This window comes from Anabrus simplex, chromosome 2, assembly GCF_040414725.1.
Source record: "Anabrus simplex isolate iqAnaSimp1 chromosome 2, ASM4041472v1, whole genome shotgun sequence".
Lineage (NCBI taxonomy): Eukaryota > Metazoa > Arthropoda > Insecta > Orthoptera > Tettigoniidae > Anabrus > Anabrus simplex.
In genome coordinates, this window is record NC_090266.1 from 658896589 (window position 1) to 658919521 (window position 22933).

Sequence of the window (22933 nt, forward strand, 5' to 3'; positions counted from 1 at the left end):
TCCCAAGCGGTTTTGTGTGTGTTTTTTATTTTATTCGTGGCTTTTTTTTTTTCTTCTCACCTGTATTAATTTTCATGTGCTGGACTGAATGGCTCAGGTGGTTGAGGCGCTGGCCTTCTGACCCCAACTTGGTAGGTTCGATCTTGGCGCAGTCTGTTGGTATCTGAAGGGGCTCAAATACATCAGCCTTGTGTCTGTAGATTTACTGGCACGTAAAAGAACTCCTGCGGGACAAAATTCAGGCACCTCGCTATGTCCGAAAACTGTAAAAACCATTATTATTATTATTATTATTAAGTTTCATGTACAGTTGAATGTTCATCTCTCTGTCACCGAGCTTGATAGCTGCAGTCGCGAAAGTGCGGCCAGTATCCAGTATTCAGGAGATAGTGGGTTCAAACCCCACTGTCGGCAGCCCTGAAAATGGTTTTCCATTGTTTCCCATTTTCACACCAGGCAAATGCTGGGGCTGTAACTTAATTAAGGCCACGGCTGCTTCCGTCCCACTCCTAGCCTTTTCCTGTCCCATCGTCACCATAAGACCTATCTGTGTCGGTGCGACGTGAAGCAACTAGCAAAAAAAATTGTATCTCTCTGTCTAGCAGAGAATATTCGTATCCTCGCAGATGTCTTGGTTATGATATTAAGAGAATACAGATTGATCTTTCTTCTTTTTTAACAAACGTCAATAAGTCATCCTATTTTTCATTTATCAATTTTTCAAAATCCACCCTGGATCTCATTAAGAATGTATTGAAAAGTTGTGAAATCTCAGGAGATTGTTTGGAATATAACAAACTGTATTATAAATCATGAATAATATGAAGGAATATCTTTTCAGGGACTGACTTCTGCATTACATGCAGAGAACCAGTATGAAATCTTGGAAGTATGGAAGTGTTGATGTGCCTCTGACTTTGAACATCAGAGAGGTGAGCATCAAATCATGGTCGTATGGTGTGCCTTATGTCCTTATGAAAATTGGACATCACTGATGTGGTGGTTAGTTTCCAGTCCTGTTTGATCATCTTACAGTGGCAATTACTTGTGAGTATACCTCCCATGTTTGACAGTATACTGTTGTTTGAGTATTTGATGGTATTGAAAGTTAACCTGTTTTGTTCTTAAACATTCTTATATTATTAAATAAGGGAGGAAGAACCAGCTTTGAGGCATACATATCTGAAACATAATGTTTTTTCACATGAGGATATTGTAAATATTGAAGACAGATCCCAGATTGTGTAGAGTACCATCTCACGTATAATATGGAGCCTGAATCAGCTTCCAGCGTACTTCTTCATCAGAGGCAAGGACTGAGTGTAAAACAATTGAAATTTGCCTATACCTCCAACTATGAATTGTTCTAAATCAAATTAGATGGTAATGTATAACTTTACACACTCTGCAAACCGTACTAATAAGCATGGCTGCCTTCCCAATGTGTTACCTTTTAAAATAGGGTTAGTTGTGAATGGTCGCTGGGTGAGATTAATAATATGTAGCAGAGAAGAGGGAGGCAGACACTTTAAAATTTTATAGGGGGTTAATGTAGATGGTTTTTGGTTAGCTTTTTTTTTTTTTTTTTTTTTTTTTAAGAGAGAAGACATTATCAGCATCAATTCAGTTAATTTAACATGAAATATAACACTTACAACACTATTACATTCCTATAAAAAATATATTAGTAAGAGAATGACAGGTTTCATAAGAACATCCTTACATTCTATCAAATTACTTTTAACCTTGTGTATATACGTATTGCATAAGTTGTATAAACTTGTCAATAATTGTGAATGGGTGATACTTTGAATAAGTGTGTCAAATTATATGAATGTTGAAGTCCGTTATTGACACTTTAGTAGATTTCAGAGAGTTTTCTCTATGGTACAGTAGAACCCCGTTTATCCTAAATAAAGGGGGCGGAGCCACTTCGGTTGACATGGTTTTCGAATGACACATGGTGAATATTTTCGGATGTTAAATGTCGAAATACAAATGCATAAAATCAGTTAATTTCTTCTGAATTTTCTTGGTGCAGCACTGTCGTGCAGCTGTCGTGCCACTGTTTAATCAACCATACATCAACTGGTGTAGATTAATTGCTTTCGAAGCACAGAACAATCTGAAATAATGAAACAATTTTTGTTACTACTGAACTGAATACTGTATACATTAATTTTATTACAGTACTGTAATTAAAGCGTGTGGTACTCTATTTTAATAAAAATTCGAAATAATCTTACCTCCAATGCATTAAATCCATCATCTGCTGTAATTCAGTTCTCAGAACTGGTATTGTCAAGGTCGGAGTTGTCTGCTAATAATAATTCCTCCTAATCAAGAAAAAATGTATCATGGAATGAACCAGAGTGTAAGAAACTGTTTTGTTTTATGCTACACATGCATTCTGGCACTAGTCATAATATGAAAATAGGGCTTGCCAAATAGCTCTCAAAACATATAGCAAGAGAATTACTTGTTTCGACGGCTAAGAACGAGAGGGTAAAAACAAAATATTAATATACAATTTTGCAAGAGCATTTCGGTTAAGTTGGGTTTTGGGTTAAGCAAAGTTTGGTTAAGCAGGGTTCTACTGTACTTAGTTTAAAACCACGTCTGGTTTCATGTCCATTATCTCCAGCTCCCAAGAGTGTACTGATTTCAGGTCTAGAGATGGGGAGATTCTGAACGAGTGATTCATAATGAATGAATCATTGCACTGAAAGATTGAATCATGATTCAGCGAACGAAATGAATAGACTCTTTTGTGAATCGAGAGATGGCAGCCGCAACTCGTTCCTGGTTCGTTCTGAATCATATCGCCAAATCGGGTATCCACCATCTTTGAATCAACGACAACTTGTGAAGAACGACTGTTATTTTTTATTTTACTTGAACTAAAAGTCTGGTTCACAAGTCAAATACTCCTAACCTAACTTTACAGGAAAAAATATTTTTTTTAAATAAGAAATTATCATGTTGTTTCAAGTCGCACACTTCACGGAACTGTAATATACACTCAACTTCCGGCTCATTGCGAAATGTTAGGTTAAGTTTGCTTCAGTGCTCCTGTTCCTGTTCTCATTCTTGTGAACTAACGTGTGGAACATGGCCACAGAAATGTTCATATCTACTATACATTTCAAATTCAATTGTCGTATAAATTCGAATGATAGCTATTTAAATTTGGAAAGGATTAGCCGAACAGTTGTGTAGCATTTTTTGACTGTAACCAATAAAAAGGATATTACTCTTGTTAAAATGCTAGCAATTGCCTTGCACATTTAACTTCTTGTAACTTGTTAACTTGTATAGAAGTAGCTGTTATAAAGAACATAATGGAATAGTTCATCTGAGTCCATAGCTTCGCTTTTGGCTCTCCGTCATGTGGTAATTGAATGAATGAATCATTTTAGTGAATTGTTTCAAATGAATCGGTTCTTTTAAATGAATCAGATTCCTCATCTCTATTCAGGTCACTGGCCTTGATTTTCACTTACTAACACAAACATGTCTGTAGGGGACGAGGCAGGGAGGACAACTCTTTCCAGCAGAGATTGATTGATTGATTGATTGATTGATTATACTATGTAACAAAATTTGATGATGCTTTTGTTTACCTTATTTCCTGTGTATTTATTGCTTAATTTTGTGATGCTGTTTATGAATATAGTCTTTGGTAGGTTTTCTTAAGTGTCAATATTTTGGTTCTGATAATTCTTCAATTTTCTTAAAAAGCTACTAATATTGCATGCTTATTTAATACAACTAGAGTCCTATAGAAGAAATCTAATATACAGTACTTCAAGAATTGGTGGGAATAAGTGCACAAATATTGAATAACACTGAATCTCCATAAAACAATGGTGATATTAAAAAATGTACATAAGAACAGCTTTTCCTCTTATGTTCTTCTGACTCCTTGCATGTACTATACCCCTCGCATAGTCTTTCATCATAGTACAGTCCCAACATCCCTGATACCTTCTTTCCGTGCAGTGAATGTCTTGGTGAGCATTACAGCTCCTAAATTTGGCCTAAAGAAATCAATATGAGAAAACAAATAGTGAATTTTTACTGACATTCTACACCAAACTCATGGTAACTCTGTATCAAATTCTCTGTCTGTTTCATGTAATTCTCACTTCTATTGTTACCCTAAAACTGTTCCACTATCATTCTAAAAGCATCCCAGGCATTTTGTTCATCACGAATCATTGCAGCTACAAGTTATTTTGATTTTAACATCACACGAATCAGGTCCGGTGAAAATCCCACCTTTTATTTTCGCTTCAGTTAACTTGGGAAACATTTGTCTGATGACTCTCAGAGCCCCACTGTTGCTATGTAAACCTTTGATGAATTGTTTAGAAAGTCCAAGTTTGATATGGTATTGGTGGTAACAGAATCTTATTCCTGGACCCAAGGGGCTCATTTCTTATATTGTGTGCACCTGGAACAGGTTCTTTTCTTGTTGGTCATTCTTCCCTGGTGTAATGCTGATCATCTGCTCTGCTATCCCACAGGTGGAGGAAGCAAGAAAATCCCAAAATCTTAAAATCACCACAAGCATCCATATTTTAGTTTTTCCAAGAGCAGCTTCATATATTCATGCCTCCTTAAGTTGTGCAGAATGAGCTACTGGTATGGAAAGAAACTTGTTCCCATTGTGCAATAGGACAGTTTTGAGACTTCTGCTAGTTCTGTAGACATCATTGATCTGGTTCATGAGGAATCTTAATGTGTTCAAAGAAACCATTAACTTCACTACTAAAATAAAGATTTCTGTGCATTTGGTAGAAGCATTCAAAATCTTTTTTATTTTTTTAAATTTATTTTTTACATATTGCTTCAGATGGGATGCAAGAGGTTCAGCCTTTGATTTGGTTAGTTGCAACTCCTTAAAACCGTCATCCAGTTTTGGCTCGGTACAGAGCTGTGGTTCCAAATTGCTATAATCACTAAAACTGAAATCACTGTCATCACTTGAATTCACCACCAAGTCCTTTTCAGTAGTATTCTGTTTTGGCGGTGATAGAATTGGCAGCTCTTCACTATTTAGTACTGGAGCAGTATATGACGGTATTGTAGGATATGTAACATTTCTTCTGCTCTTGGTACTTTTGTAATGTGTAATATCCACCATACAAAAATAACAGTTGTCATGATTATTTAGTAGGCTCTTGCCATATTCAGGGAATTGCAAATGGCATACATTTTCTTGTTCCTTGTAGCCAACACTCTAAAGTAGACCGGCAGCTGTCACATGTCACATGGGGAGCCCATGTAACATTTGGTCTTGAATATGCACACTAAAAAAAAAAAAAGCGATATGCCTCACCAAAATTCGTACCGAGCACAATTTTATGTTTTACATGTTCAGATCCAATGTATTGTCCACAAACATAACTAAATGTGTTTGCTGGTGATTTAATACTACTTTTATGTTAAAAGATAACAGTCGTTAATTATAACCACAGACAGGCGGGAAGACATTTTGTGAAAAATATCGATGTATATTGATACATACGGTTGGTTTTTTAAAGAAGTCGATGTACTGAACCCTTGCAGATGTATACCAATAAAGTTGGAACATCACAACTGCAATTGCTAGAAAAAGTGGTAAATTCACAATTTTTCAAAAACTGCTAAAATATCAAAATGTATGGATATTTGAAACAAACTAACAACATATTCAGTACATTTGTTTTATGCAATAAACGTAAACAATTTTTTGTTACGTAGGGTTATTTAAAGATAACATTGGCCCTACATAGGGCTATGAAGCCCAATTTAATGTACATAATTTGTTCTCATTTTGAGGATGGTAACAGTTTATCGGTACAATATAATACCACATAAGTATAGTAGCAAAAGTTACATAATGAATTCATTATATCTTAATGTTCTATTTTAAATAGGAGCAAATAGATAGAATATAAATATGATATGGTCCATGACGTACTGTCAACCTTCTTCTTCTTCTCCTTCCTTTATTCATGGGGTCTCTATAAAAGTTCCTTTTAGCGTTGACCTCAAAGATCTTTTGCTACCATGTGTTTTCCATCCCCACCTGGTTATACCTGCTCCCTTCATAAGGTTGCAGGTCCTCCTTATTGGGTCTTCTCGGATGTTTCTTCTTTCTTCATCAGGCAGATTCTGATTCGTTTCAGCTCCTCACATTCGAAGAGTATGTGTTAAACTGATTCTTCCGCATCATTACATTTCCTACATACTGCACCCGCCCCCTACCCTATGGTCTCCGGCGTTAAATCTACAGGTTCGCTTACAGGTTAAAATCAAGTGGGCATCAAATATAAAATAATTTAGTGGCATAAAGGGTAGGAAGAGATGGGTGTCATATCTATATTAGAATGAGAACAAGTTTTTATAAAATTTAAATTATGATGATTATGGGGAATGAAACATACAAGTGATTTACAAGAATTGATTCTACATCATTGTGGATTATTTCAAAATCTGATATTAAGGGTTAAGACCGAGTATCTACCATTCGTAAAGCAAATATGTCATAACTTAACGTATACGGAAACATTTATCATAAATCACTGAAGCTATTTCCACATTACTGGGCAATTAAATTATACACTCAATGCAGACAAGTCTGAGTGACACCTATCCTACAAAAAATTGGTTTTCCAATGGAATGACTTAACATGGTGTGATATAAACTGTACAAGCATCAAAAGTCTTGGGTTCGGATCGAATCTTCACTTAAATACACGATTTCGCCGCACCAATGGGTAACAACCATTGTTGACACTGAACACCAATACAAACAGGATATGAAACACAAAAGGAAACACATGAGAAACACACATTTTTATGTACACAAAGCGTGTGAGATGCACACTATTTACCCCAACACTGCGAGACAGCTGTACACATGCCCAGGACCAAACACAAGTCCACGATGTCTCCAGGGATCCTGAAACCCTACTAGCCATTTAATATGCAAGAAACAATAATAAGGAAAATATTAAATACAGAACACCATGTCGCTTATTACTGGAGTAAATCTAAATGAGCTGAGGCAAATAAATCGCTGAACACGCTCGCAAGAACAAAACTCCAGTCAGGCTAAGGGTTCATGTTAGGGTCGAAGCTCACACAAAATATCACTGCACACGTTCTTGCACAAAAAATACGGTTCTCGGCCAGCCACCCCTCGCAGCGGGCTCAGGACATCCAAGCGTTCCTTAGAGAAAGAACAAATATTGTCCTTTTAAAAATACACATTGCATTAAACCGCAGCATATCGTCATTACCATGGGGTCATTCCTCAAATTATAAGCCTATATATGTGCAATTACGATGTGACCACAATATCTCATACCGTGAGTCCTGACTTCGAGTCGTTCTAACTTCGTAAACCGCATCTGATACGATGGTAGTCAATCAAACGCGTACATCTGAACATTAAGACACCGGCTTCTAATATTAATATTGTTATGCTTATTATTATTATTATTGTTGATAATTTTATAGATCCATATCACACACGCATTCATCAAAACACACGCGGTAATTAAAACAACACATGATAATAAAACAACACAAATAAAATGAAAGAGTCCCTAGTTAAGTATATCATTGGAGGGCAAGGTCAGTCCTCTGGGCGATTCTTATAGTTGCATCTCTTCTCACACACAACTTATTCTACCATAATACCATTAAGCATGCATACTAACTACGCCGGCTAAATACCAGCGTCTCCTACATTATCAAATTTAGAATCTGTCGAACTAGTCATCTTCTAGAACGATTAATGAAATTTAAAAATCCCCAAATAAAATGGAAAATACAACACTTTTCCCCACAAATAGATTTTCCCATATTTACAATTAAAGCCACTCAGTCTTTTTACAAAGGAAAGACTCTGCTCTGCTTAAGCACATTTACATTTTAATAAATTTGAATCCCTGACATTTTATAGCTACAGTCTTTACAAAAATAATTCCCTTACCCAATATCTATATCTATAAAATAGCTTGTCCTGACTGACTGACTGACTGACTGATTCATCATCGCCGAGCCAAAACTACTGCACATAAAGAAATGCAATTTTGGGAATATACTCATATTAAGATGTAGGTGCTCGCTAAGAGAGGATTTTTGGATATTCCTTCGCTAAGGGGGTGAAAAGGGGGGGTGAAATTTTAAAATGAGTGTATCTATATCTCAAAAATTTGAAAGTTTACAGATGTAAAAAGTGGTATTTAGAATCTTCACTAAAAATAAAGAAACACGTATTTTTTGTTTTTGGAAAATCCCAATAGGAGGGGTGAAAAGGGGGTGAAGAAATGGTTGAATGCCTTAAATTAGGATTCTTATATCTCAGAAACTGAAGATATTACAGACCTGAAAATTGGTGTTTGGGATCTCCTTTAAAAATAAAGAAACACGTATTTTTTTGTTTTTGGAAAATCAATTAACAGGGGGGGGGGGTGAAAAGGGGGTGAATTTTTAAAATGAGTGTATCTATATCTCAAAATTTTTCAAGTTTATAGATGTAAAAATTGGTATTTGGAATCTCCTTTAAAAATAAAGAAACATGTATTTTTTTGTTTTCGGAAAATCCAAATAGGAAGGGTGGAAAAAGAGTGAAAATGTGTTGAATGCCTTTAATGAGGCTACTCATATTTCAGAACCTGAAGATATTACAGACCTGAAAATTGGTATTTTGGATCTACTTTAAAAATAAAGACACAGGTATTTTTTCGTTTTTGGAAAATTCAAAAAAGGGGGTGAAAAGGGGGTGAATTTTTAAAATGAGTGTATCTACATCTTAAAACTTTAAAAGTTTACAGATGTAAAAATTGGTATTTAGAATCTCTTTTTAAAAATAAAGAAACGTGTATTCTTTTCGGAAAATCCCTATAGAAGGGGTGAAACAGGGGTTGAATGCATTTAATGAGGATACTTAAATCTCAGAAACTGAAGATATTAAATTTAAATTTAGGAACTCCTATAAAAATAAAGGAGCACATAATTTTTTTTGGAAAATCCAAATAATGGTGGGGTGAAAAGGGGGGTTATTTTTTAAAATGAGTCTATCTATATCTCGAAACTGTAAAAGTTTACAGATGTAGAAATTGGTATTTAGAATCTCCTTTCAACATAAAGAAACACGTATTTTTTGTTTTCGGAAAATCCCAATAGGAGGGGTAAAAAGGAGTGGAAAGTGGGTTGAATGCCTTTAATGAGGATACTTATATCTCAAAAACTGAAGATATTACTGCCTGAAAAAAGGTATTTGGGATCTCCTTTAAAAATAAAGAAACATGTACTTTTTGTTTTTGGAAAATCCAAATAGTGGAGGGTTGAAAGGGGGGTGAATTATTAAAATGAGTGTATCTATATCTCAAAACTTTCAAACTTTACAGATGTAAAAATTGGTACTTAGAATCTACTTTCACGATGAAGAACGCGTATTTTTTGTGTTTTCAGAAAATCCCAATAGGAGGAGTGAAAAGGGATGAAAAATAGTTGAATGCCTTTAATAAGGATACTTAAGGATACTGAAGATGTTACAGACCTGAAGATTGGTATTTGGGATCTCCTTTATAAATAAAGAAACATGTATTTTTTTGTTTTTAGAAAATACAAATAGTGTGTGGGGGGGGGGGGGGTGGCGAATGTGTAGGTGTATTTTAAAAATTAGTGTATCTATATCTCAAAACTTCAAAAGTTTGCAGATCTAAAAAAATTATATTTAGAATCTCCTTTAAAAATAAAAGAACACGTATTTTTTTGTTTTCTGTAAATCCCAATTAGGAACGGGGGGGGGGGGGGGGGGGGTGAAAAGTGTGAATAAGGGGTGGAATGTCTTTAATGAGGATACGTATATCTCAGAAACTGAAGATATTACAGACCAAATAGTTAGTATATTGGAATCTCCTTTAAAAATACAGAAACATTCATTTTTGTTGTTTTTGGAAAATCTAATTAATGGGGGTTAAACAGGAGTGACAAATTGGGGTGAATTTTTAGAAAGACTATATCTACAGTATATCTCAGAAACGTAAAATGTTACAGACGTAAAAACTGGTATTTGGAATCTCCCGTTAAAGCAAAGAAACAGGTATTCTCGGAAAATCCAATAAGGGGATGGGGATGAAAAATTGAAAAATTAATTGAATCGTTTTTTTTTGAAACAGCACATGTCAATAAATCTTAGTTTGGAGATATCCACCTAAAACGTACAGTGTCAGTGACAAGTGCTGTTTCTCCAACAAACTATTATTTCCCAGGCAGAGCTACCAGATAAAGCAATGCAGTGACGTGTGTAGTTTCTGCAGAAAAACGATAGATCTATACTTAAAGACTGTATTACTTGCCTTAACTCAATTGTGGCAAAATCTTGACATGTGTCGTTTCAAAAAAAAACGATTCAATTGAATTAATTGTATGAGGATACTTACATCCAATAAAAACTAAAGTTTTTACAGACGTGAAAATTGGTATTTAGATCATTTTTAGAAATAAAACGACCCATTTGGGGGGGGGGGGGGGAATCATCTTTGGGTGCGGGTGTGAAAAGGAGTTGAATTCGTTTCATGAGGACACATATATCAAAAACTGAAGATAATCGATATTTAGAAGATTTTTTACTATTAAAGAAACACATATTTTTTGCCGGAAAATTCACTTAGGGGAGGGGGGAGTGTTAAAGTAAGTGAAAAAAAGTGAATTATTATGGGAATACGTATATTTCAAAACTGAAGGTAACACACGTGAACATTGGTATTTGGAATCTCCTTTAAACATAAAGAAACACACCTTCTTTTTTCTTTGGGGGGGGGGAGGGGTTAAATCAACTTAACCGCAGTGGGGAGAAAACGGAGGTGAGACCAATTGATTTTACTGTTCCTAATGTACTTAACTTATAAGGAGCCTCCGTCTCTCAGGCGGCAGCGCGGTGGCCTCTCACCGCTGGGTTTCGTGGTTCAAATCCCGGTCACTCCATGTGAGATTTGTGCTGGACAAAGCGGAGGCGGGACAGGTATTTCTCCGGGTACTCCGGTTTTCCCCATCATCCTTCATTCCAGCAACACTCTCCAATATCATTTCATTTAATTTGTCATTCATTAATCATTGCCCCAGAGGAGTGCGACAGGCTTCGGCAGCCGGCACAATTCCTATCCTCACCGCTAGCTGGGAGCTTATTCATTCCATTTCTGACCCGGTTGAATGACTGGAAACAGCCTGTGGATTTTCAATGTACTTATTCTGATCATAAACCGATCATTTTTAATCTTTCCTGTGTTCGTTTTCAAGAGCCGTATTTTCCTTTGGAGAACCTTCTTAGATACATTAGATTCTTCTGGCATATAAATAAAAATTTAAACACATTTGACACGGAAGTATGTCATTCGTATTGCCAGAAGTCCTGCGCACTTGCCTTCGGGCGACAATGGTGCTGGTCATACTGTCATCTATGACAATGGCAGTAGATGTAATTTACTGACAAGTAGAGGTCTTGCATCTTGCTGTGGGGTCCAGAACATCAATAATAATAATAATTAAAAAAAAAAAAAGTAATAATAATACCTAAATTCAACTAATTTCACCCACCCTAATAATAATAATAATAATAATAATAATAATGTTCTGGACCGTCGTCAAAATGTGTTTACCGTGCTGGAAACCGGTCCTGGACGGGTAATGACTAAGATTGCAGTCCGGCCGCCGGTTCAGTACCACCAAGACACCCAAGAGGACACCACGCCGGATCTCCTCAAGGATTTGATCCACATTAAAAATGCTTATAGGGAAACATGGCTAAGATTCAGGGACCCAACTGAACGGGTGGAATACCTGGACCTAGCCCGGGAAGTACGAAATCGATTGTTTGAAAAATGGGAGGAACGTTGCTGCAATCTCTCAGAAAATGAGTCAGATCGCGAATATCGGCGGGTTATATATAAAACGATAAGCATTCAATTATAAGTTTCAGTATAATACCGTAGCGAAGCACGGGTATCTTGCTAGTCATGCATAAAGAATGGAGTTTCTCAGCCTTATATCTCTTGGTACACCTTTGTCAGCTCAAGTGGTCCATCTTGCAGGTTTAGCACCCACTCATCTCCACTGTGGCAGTCACTGGTTCCATATGTTGTCTGCTGGGTTCAATTAGCAAGTCCCAAATCAAAGACTACTGATTCAAGGTATTACGTTACAACCCGCACAAGAGTATCTACGACTCAACACTGAGTTACCCTGTATCTTACTGGAACAGTTCATTTATTACTACGCATCCCCGCAGCTACCTTGGGTAAGTGTTGGAGTAGTAATAATAATAATAATAATAATAATAATAATAATAATAATAATAATAATAATAATAAAAGTTTACGAGTTACACAGTATGTTCAAAACTCAACACGGTTTGATCACACACTTATTAAAGTCGTGTATGTTAATACAGCACATAATTCACTTGAATTAAGCAGTTTTTAGCAAATTTCAAATAACAGTTCACTAAACAAAGGGAAACTGGGAGCTCGCCTAGCATAGGTCCGCCCCTCGTGAGAAGAAAGATCCAAGTGTCTGGGGTGACGCTTTTACAGCCTTATAACAACTAAGAGGCTACCCCCTCTCAAAACTCGCATATACCAAAATAGTGTGATAATTAGGTGACCAATATCCTCCTAATGTAGATAAGACACTCTTGTACGAAATCCGATCGTGGGATCTCTATTAAGTATTAGGACACCAGGTATCTCAAAGGCTGCATTCAAGACACATCTCCCATGTGCTATGCACCCCATCGGCACAGGTCGCGTTATACCTTAGGGTTGGGTGGTGTTTTAGCTTCCTCCTCCTCATATACCGAATGGTTACCCAAGAGGGCTCCATTCGGCATCTCAAGAAAGGAGCTAGTAGTCCCCCTCACCATGCAGAGGATCTTCAATTGAAGAGGGTAACCAAGGTTATTCCTCTTCAATTTTAGAAGCACACAAGAGGGGGTTATTTAATAGAGGGAGATCTAGTAGGGTATTCAAGGCTTCTGTCGGTGTAGTTTTCATTGCCCCAGTTATGGCTATATATGCCATTTTCTGAAGGCTATTTAGTTTGCTACTGACTTTTCCTTGACTGACTTTCATCCACCAAATGATTGCTGCATAGGTCATCAGTGGTCTAATGATCATTGTGTATATCCACATTTCCATTGCCGGGTTTAGACCCCATGTTGTCCCGACTGCCCTCTTGCGTGCGTACAATAGGTTTTGTAGCTCAGGTTATGTTTATTTTTATGTGAGGATTCCAGGTTAACTTTTTGTCTAATATTACACCTAAGTGTAACACTTGTTCTTTCATATAGATTTCTTGCCCTAAGAGCTTCAGTGTTCTCGTCCCCTCTAATTTCTTCCTTCTTGTGAAAGGGACCAGTGTTATCTTCCTCGGGTTAACTGTGAGTTGTTCTTCCCGACACCAGTTCTCCGCAAGGTTAAATGACCTTTGCATGAGGTCCTGGATGACACTCATCACCTTACCTCTTACCACAATAACTAGATTATCTGCGTATCCTTGTGTATAAAATCCCCGTTCATTGAGCACGACTATGATTTTGTTTACCACAAGGTTCCACAGAAGAGGAGAGAGGACTCCTCCCTGCGCACAACCTCGGGTGGCTCTAACCGTTAGCGTCTCTTCAAACAGAGTTGCCTTTATTTTTCTCCCATCTAACATGAATCTAATCCATTTTACAACAGTCTAGCTCACCCTACTCCCTTCAACAACTTTAATCACTGAGTTGTAGGTTGTATTACTGAAGGCCCCTTCTATGTCTAGAAATGCCGCCGGAGCTATTTCTTTGTATTGTAGGCTTTTGTCTAGTTTGAAAACCAAATCGTGGAGTGCTGTCTCACTGGATCTGCTAGGTCTGTATGCAAACTGATTTTCATGTAAGGTTGAGTTCAGTTGCACCATTTTCTGGATGTATTTATCTGGTATCTTCTCCATTGCTTTCAGCATGAATGAGTTTAAGCATAATGGTCTATTGGCTTTGGCTTGGGCATAGTTTGCCCTTTAGGCTTTGTTATAATTACCGCTTTAGCATTAGATCATGATTTCGGCACTTACCCTGGAGCTAGACTTGCTCTAAAAAGGCCTGTCAAGGCCTTGACGATTATCTCACATCCTTCCTGCAGGAGTATTGGGAGTATTTCATCTGGCCCCGGAGCCTTTATGGGCTGAAACGTGTTAATTGCCCGCCTCACATGGTTAGGCTTAATTAATCAGTTGGCACAGTTCCAATCTGCTCTTCGTTGTCTGGCCTCTGTTTCAACCATATCTTCCCCTTCTACTTTCTCAGCCTCAGGAAAATGACAAGGTAGCAACACCTCCAGTGTTTCCTTTCCCGCCTGAGTCTATGTTCCATCAGGTTTTTCCATTGTTCCCACTTGATTTATATGTACCTTTTTAAGAACCTTCTGGAGCCTTGCTGCTTCAGTGTTTGATTCCACTTTCTCGCAAAAACAGTCTCCAAGAGTTTCTTTTTGCTCTTCATATCTCTAGGTTATACTCGGTGAATTTCCTATGATATACGTCCCACATGCTATCTCTTGATGATTTTTTTATACAACGTTCTAAACTCTTTCTTCATTTTGGCTAGGTTGTTATTCCACCACCTAATCTTTTTGGTGATTCTCTTTTCTCTGAGGGGACAGTTGTCATCGTACAAGGCTAAAATGGCCTCTTCTAATTGTTCCACTGCCTCATCCAATTCCCTCCGTCCCCTTACATTCGTTTGGATCTCTTGTACAACCTGTCCTAGAACTTCTCTGTATCCATCCCAGTTCGTTCTTTTAGGATCTCTGTACAATTCAATATCACATGCCTCACATCTATTGCAAATTGGATATGCTGGTGGTCTGCCAAGGATGGCTCCTCCAGCACCTTCCAAACCTTAACGAAGTTTGTTATATGCGTGGTGCTCAATATGATGCCTATTACCTCTCGACGATTCTTATTTATGAATGTCAGTTTATATCCTAGGTTTAGTATTAACAAATGTGATCTAATAATAAACTCTAGTAAAGTCTCACCCCTTGCATTGCAGTTGATACTGCCCCATGCAGTGTGATGTGCATTTGCATCTGCTCTGAATACTGGGTGTTCACCTTTCCTCTTTGCTTTTGCAAATCAATTCTTCAACGTCTTCTGATGCGGGCGGATCCGTTGAGTCATATGGAAGGTACGCAGAGCCTATTGTTATTTCTCTGGGATCCAAGTTTTATCTTGGCTGCCACTAAATCCCTTGAACAATGTTCCTGTAACAGAAGACATTTTAATTTTCTACTCATAAGTAAACATGTTCTGGGCATATTCGATGTAGTATCGTACATTAGCTTGCTGCGGACTTGAACTTCCTGACAAAATTGGCAACGGCTGCTTTTTTATGTTGAAGGTTGGCCTGAAGAACTTTCAGCACCATCCTTGCCAACGCTAGGTTTTGCTTTTCACTTAATTACTTGAAATTTGATCTGCCCAAGTCCAAGCTTGGCCTTAAGGCCTCTCTTCTTGAGCTCTTCAAAATCTCTTTCATTAAGGGCCAAGACAATTGTCCTTCCTATGTCATAGGTAGTTGTCGCGTTCAGTGCTCTCCACTCTTTCGTTGGAAGTTTGGTGTCATTACTATTAACCTTAGTATTAAAAAAAAAATAAGTACATCCAACTGTGAAGAAGTGAGGGAGGAAAGTACAGTATCACTTAACAAGTATATATTGGTGTAATGTAGGTTGGAAAAAAGAAAACTATAATAAAGATCACAGTTACCCCTTGTGGGTGGGGGATGCAGACGAAGAATACACCCACAGTATCCCCTGTGTGTCGTAAGAGGCAACTAAAAGGGGCGATGAAGGGATGATTGTATTGGAACCATGAAACTACTTGTGATTAGTACACCCACGCAGGGAACACAATGGGTCACCTATACTTGCCAGTAGTACCACTATGTTAGGTACACAATAGGTTTGTGATTAGTAGCAGCAGAGAGTGGTTCACTGTGGGTTTCCAGTACCCGAGATTAGTACATTGTGGGAAACACCACGTGTCTGGGTGTTGCCTTAATTAGTACCACTATGTGAGCGACACCGTGGGTCTTCGTTGCCTGTGATTAGTACCCACTATATGAGGAACACCATGGGAATACCAGCACCCGTGATTAATACACTTAGGTGAAGAACACCATGGGTTTGCGTTGCCTATGAGTGGCGCCATTATGTGAGAAACACCATAGGTCTGCGTTACCTGTGCGACATACAATACTTGTGAGTAGAACTATCATGTGTGGAACACCGCAAGTCTACGTTACTTTTGATTAGTACCGCAACATAACAAATGCCATGGTTCTACTTTACTAGTGATAAGTACCATTATGAGGGGCCGTTGACCTGGATTTTGGACCCTTTTAGACAACAAGCATTCTCGATTCAGGATTGTGCTTTAGAAGCAATCCCTTGCTCAGTAATACTATTGTTTATGATAGTTTCTGGGTCGGATCCACTGATTGTTTTAAATTCATATCCATCCATTCATTCATCACATTTTTGTTTCTGGTCAGTGGATGATTTTGAATTTTTAAATTGTCATTACATTTCGTACCATTAGGGGCCAATGACCTAAATGTTACTCCCCTTTAAACAACAATCATCGTCATCATCATCATCATCATCATCATCATCATCAAAGATCACAGTTCAACCAATACAATACAGCATAAGAATAACAGTTGAAGTTATACATTTCAGTATAGCTTAACATGCTATATTAAATTTAATAAAAGACAGAATATAAAGATGATATACTCCATGATAATATATAAGAATATATTGACAAGAGTGTCCACCTTTTCAATATAATATATCAAGTAAATGATATTACATAAGTCTTGGGACTTGATATATTGTATTGAAAATACAATTTATTCTTATAATTGCATTTCAATACAGAAAAAGAAATGAAATTTATAGCTCATAATACTCCATGATATAAAAGATTTGTTGTAGTCTACTTTGATGTCCGGTATCTATATTGTGTTCCGTATGAATCGGTTATGCCGATCATGAATTTTTCCATTTGAAATAATATGTAATTATGGTAACATGTATAACCTGACATTAGTACATTATTAAGGTGTCCCCTTACTACTGAACAGCTTTAAGTTTCATAATTATGTAAATTGTAGGTATTGTATATATGTGCTGCATGGCAAGTAAACTATTCATTGTACTTTGACGTCCAGTGGTGCAGTATCTTGTGAATCTGTTGTGGCCATCATGAACATTTTTCATTTGAGAGAATCCAGAATATAGATAGGGGGGGAGAATTTTGTTTGATAATATTTGGTGTTAATAATGCTATTGCCAGTATTCTTCTCTTTTATTTAAGCCACTGAAGTTGAAGAAAATAAGGTGTTATATGATCATCTCTCCAGATGTCATGAATTAATCTGACACATGCATTCTATATACATTGAATTTTTCTATTAAGGATTTCTGGAATATTGTTCTGTACTACTGAGCCATACTCCAATACAGGTTATACAAGAGACTGTGCAAAGAACTTTTGTGTATTTAGTGGCATGCATGAGATGTTTCTTCCAAGTTGGTGAACAATAGAGACACCTTTATTTATAATAATTCTTGTGTGTTCAGTTCAACATACAGTGCTATCCATTATCATTCCTAGGTTTTTTATCGAACTACTGTATTAAATAACAATATTATTAATATGGGAGGTAAGATTCGTAAAAGAACAGAATTGAGTAATCGTGTATGTTCAATCAAAATGATTTGTGTTTTTAAGAGTCAAATTGTGATCAGCTGCTCATTGTAATAGTTTTTCAACATTTAATTCATCTTTTGAATAGTATCATGCATGCATGTATGTTGCGATATATTGTATTGTATATTGTATTAAGCTTGTAGATCTGAAAACATATGATACAGTATTACCCCCTTTTACACTTCTTAAGAGACCCGAGAAATACTGTTGTAAACAGGGGAAAAGTGTAAATCATGGGAAGCAACTTGTATATGTAAAAACGCTCCGGAAAAAGGACATTAACGTTACACAGATGCATATTATTGATTTATAGAGTATTTTAATCTTAATCCTATTACAGTACTTACCTCCAATAAAACGGTCCAGTATAAATTACCTGTTGACACTACACTGCCTTTGTAATCCGATTCTGCTGCCGTTTGTTCTACAACCAACTCCTCCACACTTCTTTCTTCTGCAGTTATCACAGAATAATCCATTCCATGCAGCAGGAAGTCATCGTCCTCCTCATCCTCCACTGGCAGGCAAGATTTGGGATGATTCTTGAAGAATCCTCCTTGCAAGAAATAATAATATTTTTTATTTTTACAATTTGTTTTACGTTGCACCGACACAGATAAGTCTTATGGCGACGATGGGGTAGGAAAGGCTTAGGAGTGGGAAGGAAGCGGCTGTGGCCTTAAGTAAGGTAGAGCCCCAGCATTTGCCTGGTGTGAAAATGGGAAACCACAGAAAACCATCTTCAGGGCTGCCGACAGTGGGATTCGAACCCACTATCTCCCGGACGCAAACTCACAGCCCTGCATCTCTAACCGCATGGCCAACTCGCCCAGTAAGAAACAATTTGAGATCGTAGTCTGCTTCACAGCTTTCCAAGACTTTGCAGTGAAGTGACGCGCATCCAAGACTGAAATTTTAAATGAAGATGGATCCTTTCCAGCATCGATAAGGAATATAAAAGGCTGCACCAGGTTATTCCTATAAAATGACTTAAAGGGTATATAATACCATAAACCAAAGGCTGCAGCTTACGTATGCAGCTGGCTGGCAAAAATTTAACAGCATGTTACTCAAATTAACATTCACAGAATGTGCAGGACAATGGTTGATGAAAAGAAGGATCTTTTCGTATTTTCGTATCACCGAGCTCGATAGCTGCAGTCGCTTAAGTGCGGCCAGTGTCCAGTATTCGGGAGATAGTGGGTTCGAACCACACTGTCGGCAGCCCTGAATATTTTTTTCCGTGGTTTCCCATTTTCACACCAGGCAAATGCTGGGGCTGTACCTTAATTAAGGCCACGGCCGCTTCCTTCCCACTCCTAGCCCCTTCCTGTCCCATCGTCGCCATAAGACCTATATATGTCGGTGCAATGTAAAGCAACTTGCAAAAAAAAAAAAAAAAAATTTCGTATCACAAAAGGGTGGAGCTTCTCAGAGCCATCAGCAGTGGCTCCCAACATCATTGTGAGCCTCAGTTTGCTGTGTTTCACATCATGGCATTTATCACCTTTGAATGTCAAAGCCTTGCTGGGTAACACCCTGAAAAAACAGCCATTGGATGTGCTGAAATTTTCAGTGCCAAGAATATTTGCTACTTTATGCTCATTTTCCAAAAACATGCCTTTCCATCCACCAAAATGGCGTTGACCTTCCATCCATATGACGTTCACTGGTTGCCTGGTTATGGAGTCTGATATTTGTCCACGTGAATTCTGATGTGTTTTTCATATATTTGTCGAGTAGACAACCTGCTCATCGGAGTTTTCATGTGGTTTGCGTAGATTCCCCTGATATTTGTAATTGGCTAGTTTCGCCCACGTTTTGTCGTAAAGTGTATGCTGTCCGGTTTGGACATCATGCTGTGGTTACTCAAATCATTATAGGCTAGTTGCAACTCCAGTTTACTTTGATTTTTTTCCAGTCTCGAACAGCCTGATGTGGCGTAAATTGCGGGAAGAATAAAAAGTCGCAAACATAAATTTGAGGATTTTAATACATTGCGAGCATAGGGAATCTCAGGGGACCGTCAAAAAATGTTGTAAATGATGGGAAAACGCAAAAGCAGGTTAATACTATATTTTGCATGCTTAAATGACGTAAAGATGTCACAACATTATATCAAATCTAGAAGTGGTGCTAGAACAGATCCTTTTGGTGCACCAATTCAGCTAATGTCCAGTCAGAACAGCTGTTATCCTTGTTAAGGATTCTTTGAAATCTGGACTTAAGATCATTTTGGAACCATTGAATGGTACTGTTGGAAAACCCAATGTAGAGCAACTTTAGATAGGAGAATTTCATGATTAACCGAATTAAATACCTTGCTGATGTCAAAAAAGGAATGAGAGAGTTAATTTCCTTTGATCTATAGCAAGATGAAAGTCCATCGGTAACTCTTAACAAGGCTCTCTTAAAACGTTGGCTGGTGAACGTTTAATATATTATGTTTATGCAGATATTAACATCTCTCTCTCTCTCTCTCTCTCTCTCCAAGCACGTTTGTGTTAATAAGTGACGATAGAGACCAGTGTCCTGAAATCAGACAGATGTGAAACCAGAACTGGTTTTAAGTAAAGTACAGAAAACTTTCTGAAATCTACTAAAATGTCAGTAATGAACTTCAACATTAATATATTCCGTCCAATAAGACCTATCTGTGTCGGTGTGACGTAAAGCCACTAGAAAAAAAAAAACACACATTAATATAATTTATCACACTTGTTCAAAATATCACCCATTCACGATCATTGACAAGTTTTTGCAACATAAACTGTATTGTACGTATATACACATGCTTAAGTGATTTGATAGAATCTACGGATGTGTTTATAGAATGAAACATGTAATTCTGTTACTAATATATTTTTGTACAGGTATGCTATAGTGTTCTAAATGTTAAATTTCATGCTCTGACAGCTTGGAAAAAGTTGTTGTATTTTGTTTTTTGCTAATTTTTATTTGGACAGCAGGTTGTAGGTTGGTCATTCTGGAGTTCATATCAATGTTGTATGAAGTTTTTTTTCTTGGACAACAGGCTATATTTTGTCAGTCTGGTTGTGAACTGAACTTCTCTATGTTATGTAGTATGTTTTTATTCTTTCCTACCAGATTTCATCTACTATTTGTTATAATTAAGAGTGTACCTGTGTAAGGGTACAAACATGCCAGGTGGATTACTCCACTCAGTGCTCATAGCAGTGCTTTTCACTCATCATTCAAAAGCGCACGTACCGGGTGGGGGACCCTAGCTCTTTCTCCATTAAAGAACGTTTCCCATCCAGTTATGATCATGCAACGTTCACAAGAAGATAGCGTTGTGTTTTTAAATTTTATTTTGTTCTTATGCAAATGTTCGTAGTTATCTGTGTACATAATGGTTAAGTAGAGTAGCAGTAGTGATGGTGAACTTACGGTAGCAAGCAAATTGTACTTGATTTCAAGTTCTGATAGAAGGTACAGCGCACATCTGATTAATAAGAGAGGGCAGAAATTTGGTGAATTCCACCATTTACTCCAGGAAGTGAAGAAAGACCCACAGAAATTCCAAGACTATTTAAGAATGTTATTGCATACATTTCGAAGTCCGAATCCTTGGCTGAATGGTCAGCATTGAGACCTTCGGTTCAGAGGGTTCCAGGCTTAATTCCCGACCGAGTCAGGGATTTTAATTGCGTGTGATTAATTCTTCTGGCTTGGTGACTAGTTGTTTGTTTGTGTTTGTCTCAACACTCTCCTCTTCATATTCAGACAACACAACACAACACACTACACTACCAACCAACACAGAAACATGCATTAGTGATTACATCGCTCCAAATAGGGTTGGTGTCAGGAAGGATATCCTGCCGTAAAACAAGGTCAAATCTACGACGAGGAGGAGGAGGAGAAGAAGAAGAATCCAGACATTTCAATATTTGCTAAAAGGTGGTGGTGGTGATTGTTTTAAGAGGAAGTACTACTAGATAACTATCCTCTATATAACACTAGTCAGAGAGAAAAATGAAAGGGATCGGACACATCGAGAAAAGAAGGTACCGGCCAAAGAAAGGGCCATGAAGGGCATGAAAATGAAAGACTCCCTATGCCTCAAATGCTGTAATACCGTCGGGGTCTAAAAAGAACAAGAGTTGACCAATGGAGGTCGGATAGGATAGATGAAAGTGAGAAACTGGCACAAGTTGAAGCAATGCCAGGACTCAGCTGAGCGCCCCGTGGTCGCCAACTCACGCTCCCTAGTTAAGAGCCTCTGGGGCCCCTTTTAGCCACCTCTTGTGACAGTCTTATTTGCTAAAAGGAATTAAAGGTAATATGAAACCACAGATGTACAACAACTATCATGTCAGCCATATTTCCATTGAAGAAAAACTGGTCATTACAATAATGGAAGCAGTAGAAACATAATATTATTCTCCCTTTCAATAAAGTAATCCATAAGTTATCGAAAGATTAAATTTGTAGAGTATAAAGATAATATTAAACAATTAACCTATAAATTTAATATTGATATTTTACCTTCAGTGAACATGGGCCAATTATATTATGAGTAGGCGGCCGTGGCCTTGAGCCAACCAATCACAGAACGGCACTCAAGAAGCACATCACTCCAAAATCAAACCAATTTGATTCTTGAGGGAGGAGCGGAAAGAAGAGGGATGAGTGAAGTGCCGGCATGAACGCTACTGTTGAAATATATGGGTTTGTTTTGCATTGCTCAGCTTACTGTGTGAAGAGTAAGGAGTGATGAGCGCTGAGTGAGGAGTAATCCACCCGGCATGTTCGTATCCTAAGGCAACATGTTAAACAACTGAAAGAGGTAAAAGATGATTGCAGGGTTCGGAAATCAAAAAGTGAAACAAGAAAATAAGAGTTCTTTGTGCCTCCCAAAATCAGTGTTCATTTTCCCAGTGAAGATACTGGATCCACATCCCTTAATTCAGACTCCAAGAAAAATACATTAATCTTAAAAAATGAAATCACCAGTTCATCAAAGCAGTCAAACCTAACTGAAGCCCGTGAGTTCAACCTCAGTTATGATAGTTGCACACTGGCAATAAGTTCTTGTTTTCTTTTATGAAACAAGAGTATGTGAGTGATAAAGGCCATTATAAACATCATG

General features: G+C 37.5%; 1 protein-coding gene across 9 annotated transcripts in view; it reads left to right on the forward strand.

Annotated features, from left to right (window-relative positions):
- por (Protein-serine O-palmitoleoyltransferase por) overlaps positions 1 to 22933 on the forward strand; it is a 194088-nt gene that overhangs the window by 17629 nt on the left and 153526 nt on the right. For all 9 annotated transcript variants that reach the window (XM_067139315.2, XM_067139307.2, XM_067139306.2 and 6 more), the window contains one exon: positions 842 to 1047. The gene's annotated coding sequence lies outside the window, so the exon portion shown is untranslated. The remainder of the gene's footprint in view (positions 1 to 841; positions 1048 to 22933) is intronic.